This window comes from Neovison vison, chromosome 11 (assembly GCF_020171115.1).
Source record: "Neovison vison isolate M4711 chromosome 11, ASM_NN_V1, whole genome shotgun sequence".
Lineage (NCBI taxonomy): Eukaryota > Metazoa > Chordata > Mammalia > Carnivora > Mustelidae > Neogale > Neogale vison.
In genome coordinates this window covers 170,758,635-170,765,027 of record NC_058101.1, presented here as the reverse complement: position 1 = coordinate 170,765,027, position 6,393 = coordinate 170,758,635, and the positions used below count along the sequence as shown (strand labels likewise).

Below are 6,393 nucleotides of genomic sequence, written 5' to 3'. Positions count from 1 at the left end.
ATTTGAAGTATAAAAATGTAACCAAAAATTAGGAATAAAGTCAGTGTAGGTAAATGTATCAGCTTATGGGTTTATACTCCATTTGAGATATTAGAGTAAGTAAGGTTACAAATGATATCAATATTTTGTCATTGGAACAGAAGATAATTTTTCACTATTTTGCATAGAACATTAGTTCCAGAAAAAAATCATTTTACCCCATATTGTCCATACCCCCAAATAAAAATGTAAGACTAAAAACAACAAAAGTATTTTATTCTAATTATCCAGTGTTCAACAACATTATCTCCAAAATTTCATTCAAATGCAACTTTATTTATGTAATCTATGTCTATATTTATACATAACTGATCATGAGAAAAGTACATCCTCCAATGGAAGTGTATAGAAATATGGATTGAACTTGTATATGTTTATTGTAAGTTGTAATTTTCACTTCATTACTACTGTTGAAATAAAATACTATAAAGGAAAAATAATAATACCCCATAGACTAAAGGAGGATCACTTAATTTTCTTTCAAAAATATTAGGGGCTTCTGGGGTTATGGACATTGGGGAGGGTATGTGCAATGGTGAGTGCTGTGAAGTGTGTAAACTTGGCGATTCACAGACCAGCACTCGTGGGGCTAATAATACATTATATGTTTATAAAAAATTAAAAAAAACATTTTTAAAAAATTAGGGGTTTCAATATAGATTAGAATTAGGTAGAGGTCAAGACTAAACTATTTAAGAACGATATTTTCATAATTTGATTCTTCATGAGCTCTGGATTTCACTTCCTACTTTCCAGGTAAAAAGTGCATTACCCACAAATGTTAAATTCCACCATCATGATGGGATTTCTCCTCATGGGGTTTTCTGATGTGTGGGAATTATAGATTTTGCATGCCATAACCTTGTCTCTGATGTATGTAGTCACTCTGATGGGGAACATTATCACTGTTACTGTCACCAACCTTGACAGGAGTCTTCACACACCCATGTATTTCTTCCTCAGGAATCTGTCCATCTTGGATGCCTGCTACATTTCTGTAACAGTTCCTAACTCATGCATCAATTCCCTGCTTGACAGCAGTACCATTTCAAGGCTGGGTGTGTAGCTCAGGAATTCCTAGTGGTTTTCTTTGTGTATGTGGAGCTTCTGTTTCTGATTATCATGGTCCATGACTGCCATGTGGCAATCTGCAAACCACTTCACTACCCTATGATCATGAACCCTCAAATCTGCATCCAAATGACTCTGGCTTCCATACTCAGTGGTCTCATATATGAGGATGTGCACACTGGCAACACATTCCTGCTGCCCTTCTGTCTGCCTAATGTCATCCATCAGTTTTGTTTTGTTTTGTTCTGTTTTGTAATATCACCTTACTGATAAAGTTCTCCTGTTCTGATATCTTTAGTAATGAGATCATGATCGTTGCCTCTGATCTGGGGATTGGTGGTCACTGTTTCATTTTCATCATCAGGTCTTACATTCACATATTTTCTACCATTCTCACATTTCCAAGTGGAGCAGACAGAAAAAAAAAACTTTTTCTACTTCTGTCCCTTACTTCCTTGTGGTGTCAGAATTTTATGCATACCTGAGGCCATCTTATAGTCCACTATCCAGGACATGGTCCTTTCTGTCTTCTATTCCATAACCCTTCACTCTTCAACCCTATTATCTTCAGTCTTAGAAATGAACAAAGGAAATATGCCATTAATAAAATGAGGAGAATGTTTATTCAGGAAATGTATAGGAAATTGCTGAGGCTCGTTCTACTTTAAAAGTCATGTTTTCAGCAATAAATTGAGAAATTGATTGGAATTATATCAATATAACTGACAATAATAATGTCATTAAAATATATCATTTATCAATATAATTTCCCTTCTGAACTGTTGAATTATCTGAGTATGTAACAGGGAAAAGGATCTAATATTACAAATAAGAAATCCCTATTCATGCTTTGACAACTTAAGAACACTCACTAAAGGACACCTGGGTGGCTGAGTGGGTTAAAGCCTCTGCCTTTGACTCAGGTAATGATCCGAGGGTCCTGGGATCAAGCACCATGTTGGGCTCTCCACTCAGCAGGGAGCCTGCTTCCTCCTCTATCTCTGCCTGCTTCTCTGCTTACTTGTGATCATTGTCTATCAAATAAATAAATAAAATCTTAAAAAAAAGAACACTCACTAAAAATTTAAGTCTAAAAAGACAAAAATGTATCCTTAGAGGCATTTTATGAAGCAGACCAAAGAGAAGTGTATCCTCCCACTAACAAATTCCCCAGAAAGCTTCATCTAAAAGGTTGTACTTTCTTCAGACACCCAGCAGGACCTTCTTCTCTGGGCCTGGTATTTCTTCAATGGCCTATTCCAGAGAATAAGACACTAAACTACTGAGCGCCATGGGCCTCCGAACCACGAAAGAGATGATGAGGGGCACAAAGCACGCCTCTGGTCACCAAGAGGGTATGTAGATGTTTGCTGCTTTTCTGCATTTTTCAAAGCTGAGTTTTTAGCTGGAGGCCGCTCCTTTATGATAAATTGCTGATACCATATAGTAAAAGCTATTATATGATCTTTTACAAACCATTTCCTATCTTTGCATTCTCATGTGCCAAGACAGACTCGGATTATTTAAAACCCTGAAGAGAGTGCTATTGCATTTAAATTGCCTGTAACCTTCGTGTAGTAGATTTATGATTGATGATAGATTTAGTTAAAATATAAATATTTTATTTTTTTTAAAGATTTTATTTATTTATTTGACAGAGAGAGATTACAAGTAGGCAGAGAGTCAGGCAGAGAGAGAGGGAGGAGGAAGCAGGCTCCCTGCTGAGCAGAGAGCCCCATGCGGGACTCGATCCCAGGACCCTGAGATCATGACCTGAGCCGAAGGCAGCAGCTTAACCCACTGAGCCACCCAGGCACCCAAAATATAACTATTTTAAATATTTATTCTCGGTAAACGATTTCAGCCTATGTTCACTTAAGTAACTTGGTGCATAATCCCTTTTCAATTAAACCGTAGTGCAAGGACCAATGCTGCGTTTCCGAGAGAACCTAGAGCTATTTTTCTAGAATGGCCTTATGCGTATATATCAGGCGTCCTCTTTGCACTCCCTTTGTGGAGCACCTACCCTGGAGGTCATGTAATAACCAATGACCAAAAAACAAACAAAAAACCCAAACATCCAGGTCGAAGTTATTTGCGCGTGCCATCATGCCAACAGCAGACCCTGCCTGGAGACGAGGAGACTGCTCAAATAGATCATGGGCAGGCATCTCAGCCCAGGCCTGTGCTGGGGAAGCTGGTTCCCGGCTTCGGGCGCAATCAGGAAGCCAGCCAAGTGACCGGAGAGTGCAACAGGGGTTTAGAGCTGATGATTTTTTCGCACCAGGCCGCGCGCAGACACTCGCTAGGGGAGCCAGGCTAGGAGGCCGCCCAGCGCCAGCGCTGGCCATGCTCGCAGCCCCCCGGGGCTTGCTCCGCGCCCCGGCCCCGCGCCTCAGGAGGGAGGGGGGCGGGGGCGGCGTGAAGAAAGGGCTTTGCTAATTGCCTAAGCAAGAAGTGAGCTCGCGGAGGACGCTGCGGAGAGTCTGGGAGGAGGTGGAGGGGCTGGGGGAGGAGGGGCGCATAGCGCCGCGGTGCTGTGCTGCGGCCCAGTCGGGACTGCAGGACCCGACCGACTCGCCGCCCGTGCGCTCCAGCGCTCCTCCCAGCCCCTGAGGCCGGTTGCCCCTCCCAGCCCCATGGCTGGACGACCCTCTGCGCGCCTGTAAAGTGACACCGCGCCGCGCCCTCACCTGGAGCGGGAAGCGCGGACTGCGAGCTCGCGGGGGTGTCGGGGCCCAGCCTCCCGTGAACCCCCGGGCACCGGGACCACCCTGCACGCCGCACCGCACCAGGGTCCGCCCGGGGTCCGGCCGGGGACGGCGCAGCGCAAGGTGCCCCCCGCCAGCGGGCGCGCTAGCCCCCATCGTTCGGCACCCCCACCCGCGCGTGCCAAGGACCCCCTTCCCTGGTCCCGCGCTGTGGCCCCATGGCTTTTGTTCTGGACTTGGGATCCCAGGTGGACTAGTTCCTCAGACCTACCTGGCAGCAAGGAGCTCAGGGAGGGTTTCTTGGTTTTTCAGCCCTGGCTCCTCCTCTCTCCCCACTCACATGCCTTCTCGCGTCCCTTTCCTCTCCTCATTTTCACTTTTATTAAATGGTTTTGTTCTGCATGTTGGCCCGCAGAGCTATTTCATGAACGAATATACACGAAACCGAGTCGGAGCCCACCTGTGAGAACCCACCTGTAGAGGCCTTTTGAAAGACCCTAGAGGACCCGCACCCAAGGACGGACGCACAGACCACTGGATGCAATAAGGAAGAGGATTTTATTCGGGCATGCTCAGACTCCCAGGGACACTTGACCACGAAATCCGCGAGGGATGGGTCAGTGTCTGAGAGCCCCGATCTGTTTCGGGAGTGACTTAATATAGAGTCTTACAGTCCGTTACATCAGAGCCCGCGCTTTTCTAGCCAGTAATTTTAAAGCATTACAGCAAGGTCTGCACGCAGGTAGCCAATCCTTTAAAACAAACCATACATTTTGGCCAGTCACCGTTCAGGTAGTGTACAATAGAGTGTACGTGCTGAGTTGCACTTCTCCGGCCCTCGGTATGAGAAAACGACCATTATCTGTTATTTTTGTCAAGGCCCTGATGCTGGCCAGCTGCAAGGCTTAGATAATAGGACGCGGGCTGTTGTCCTTCATCCTAACCCTGGGCCTGGAGAGGGGGGTGGAGGTTCTCCAAGCAGCCTTCCAGGTGGAGCATTATTTGATTACATAGCGGGGGTTTAAGCAATTTTCCATTTTTTTTAGCAAAGCATTATTATACAGAAGCCAGAAACAGCTGGGTTAAACACAGATTTTTGCTTTTTACATTTTTCCCTTGTTATCCTGTTATGCTGCTTGTTGACTTCCTTATCCATGGCCAGCTGGCCACAGTTCCTTAGTTTTAGCAAAAGCTGGTTATAAGAAGAACGTGTTAAAACTTATAGGCTGTACTATAGTTCTGACCTGGGGTCCTTCACTTTCATTAGAATGGTCTCTGGTTCTAGCCTCAGTTCAGAATACTGTGTGTACCTGAGGACCGAGTCCAGATGTTTCTTTCATCTCTGACTTGAATTTGAAATCCTCCTCAGACTTCAGCTTCCAGGATTTCTCCTGTCCTGGCTCTCCCACTGTCTTGGTGGGGATCCGCCACAAGTGTTGAACACAGGAATAAATGAATGATATATACCCCAGATCTCGGGGGCTTTTTCTTATTTTGCTGAGGTTGGAAAGGCTTGGGAGAGACCCCCTGTATGTATACAGAGCTGCATGCAATTGCTTAGATAAACGTGTTCCCCACTTTATTGCTTGGGCATTGAACATTTTGCCCTTAACCTGTGGCTTGAGCAGTTAGGAGGAGACAATCTGGAGGTGAATCAGAAGATGGCTGAATCCACATGGTGGTGGGCTGGGTTTGGGAGATTTTCCTGGAGATTCAAAAGAAAGATCTAAATTCTTCCAGTGGGGAGTGGTAAACATTTTATCGATGGGAGATGGAAAATAAATTGTCTGGTTAACCTTTCCCTCCCCCTCAAAACCCATTATTTGAAAAAACAAAAAGGGAAGTGAAGGGAGAAATCCTCCCACTCCCATCCCCACTCACCTCCATAGCCACCTCCTCTTCCAAGAACCTAATGGACAAGAAGTGTTAGGTACCAGCAGTGGTCTCAGATCTCATTCAAGGATCATGGTGAAAGGCATTCAAAGAGATTGTGGGGGCACGGGAATCCAATTAAGGGGGACAAGTTTAAGGTTTGCCTGGTCCCCTCAAAATTAATGGCACTAGAGAAGATGAGCTTTGGGAACTATAGCTGAATGGATACAACGTGTAAAAAGCTGCAGTGAGTCATGGTGGGAAAGGCCATGAGGGCAGCAAATACAGTCTTAGATGATGTTATTAATAGCACTACAGGCTCTAGATTTCCTGCGGTGGTGTTCCTGGCAAGACCAGCCCGGCCAAAATGGATACTCACAACCTGGAACAGAGGGTCTTGGAGATCCCAGCACGTGAGGTATGATGACAGGGTAAAATGATAGGAGGTGTCCTTTGGAAGGACTGTCTCCTTGACTTTAAAATGGAGAACCCAAATCTGTAGGTGAAATCTTTTTGGCTACAAAGAGGGCCGAGGCCTCCTGAGGTCAAGGTCTCCTCGTCACTTGCAAAGGTGTTGAAGAACATATTCAGACATTTCAAAGATGTCCTCATGTCCATCCCTTCCCACTCTGGAATTGTATCAGTAAGGTGAGAGTTCCTCTAGTTAAAAAAAAGATCTAAAATGACTTCCCTTTCTCAT

General features: G+C 45.1%; 1 pseudogene; it reads left to right on the top strand.

Annotated features, from left to right (window-relative positions):
* The first annotated feature begins 776 nt into the window (after window positions 1-776).
* On the top strand, window positions 777-1,778 carry LOC122890368 (annotated as a pseudogene).
* The last annotated feature ends 4,615 nt before the right edge of the window (window positions 1,779-6,393 follow it).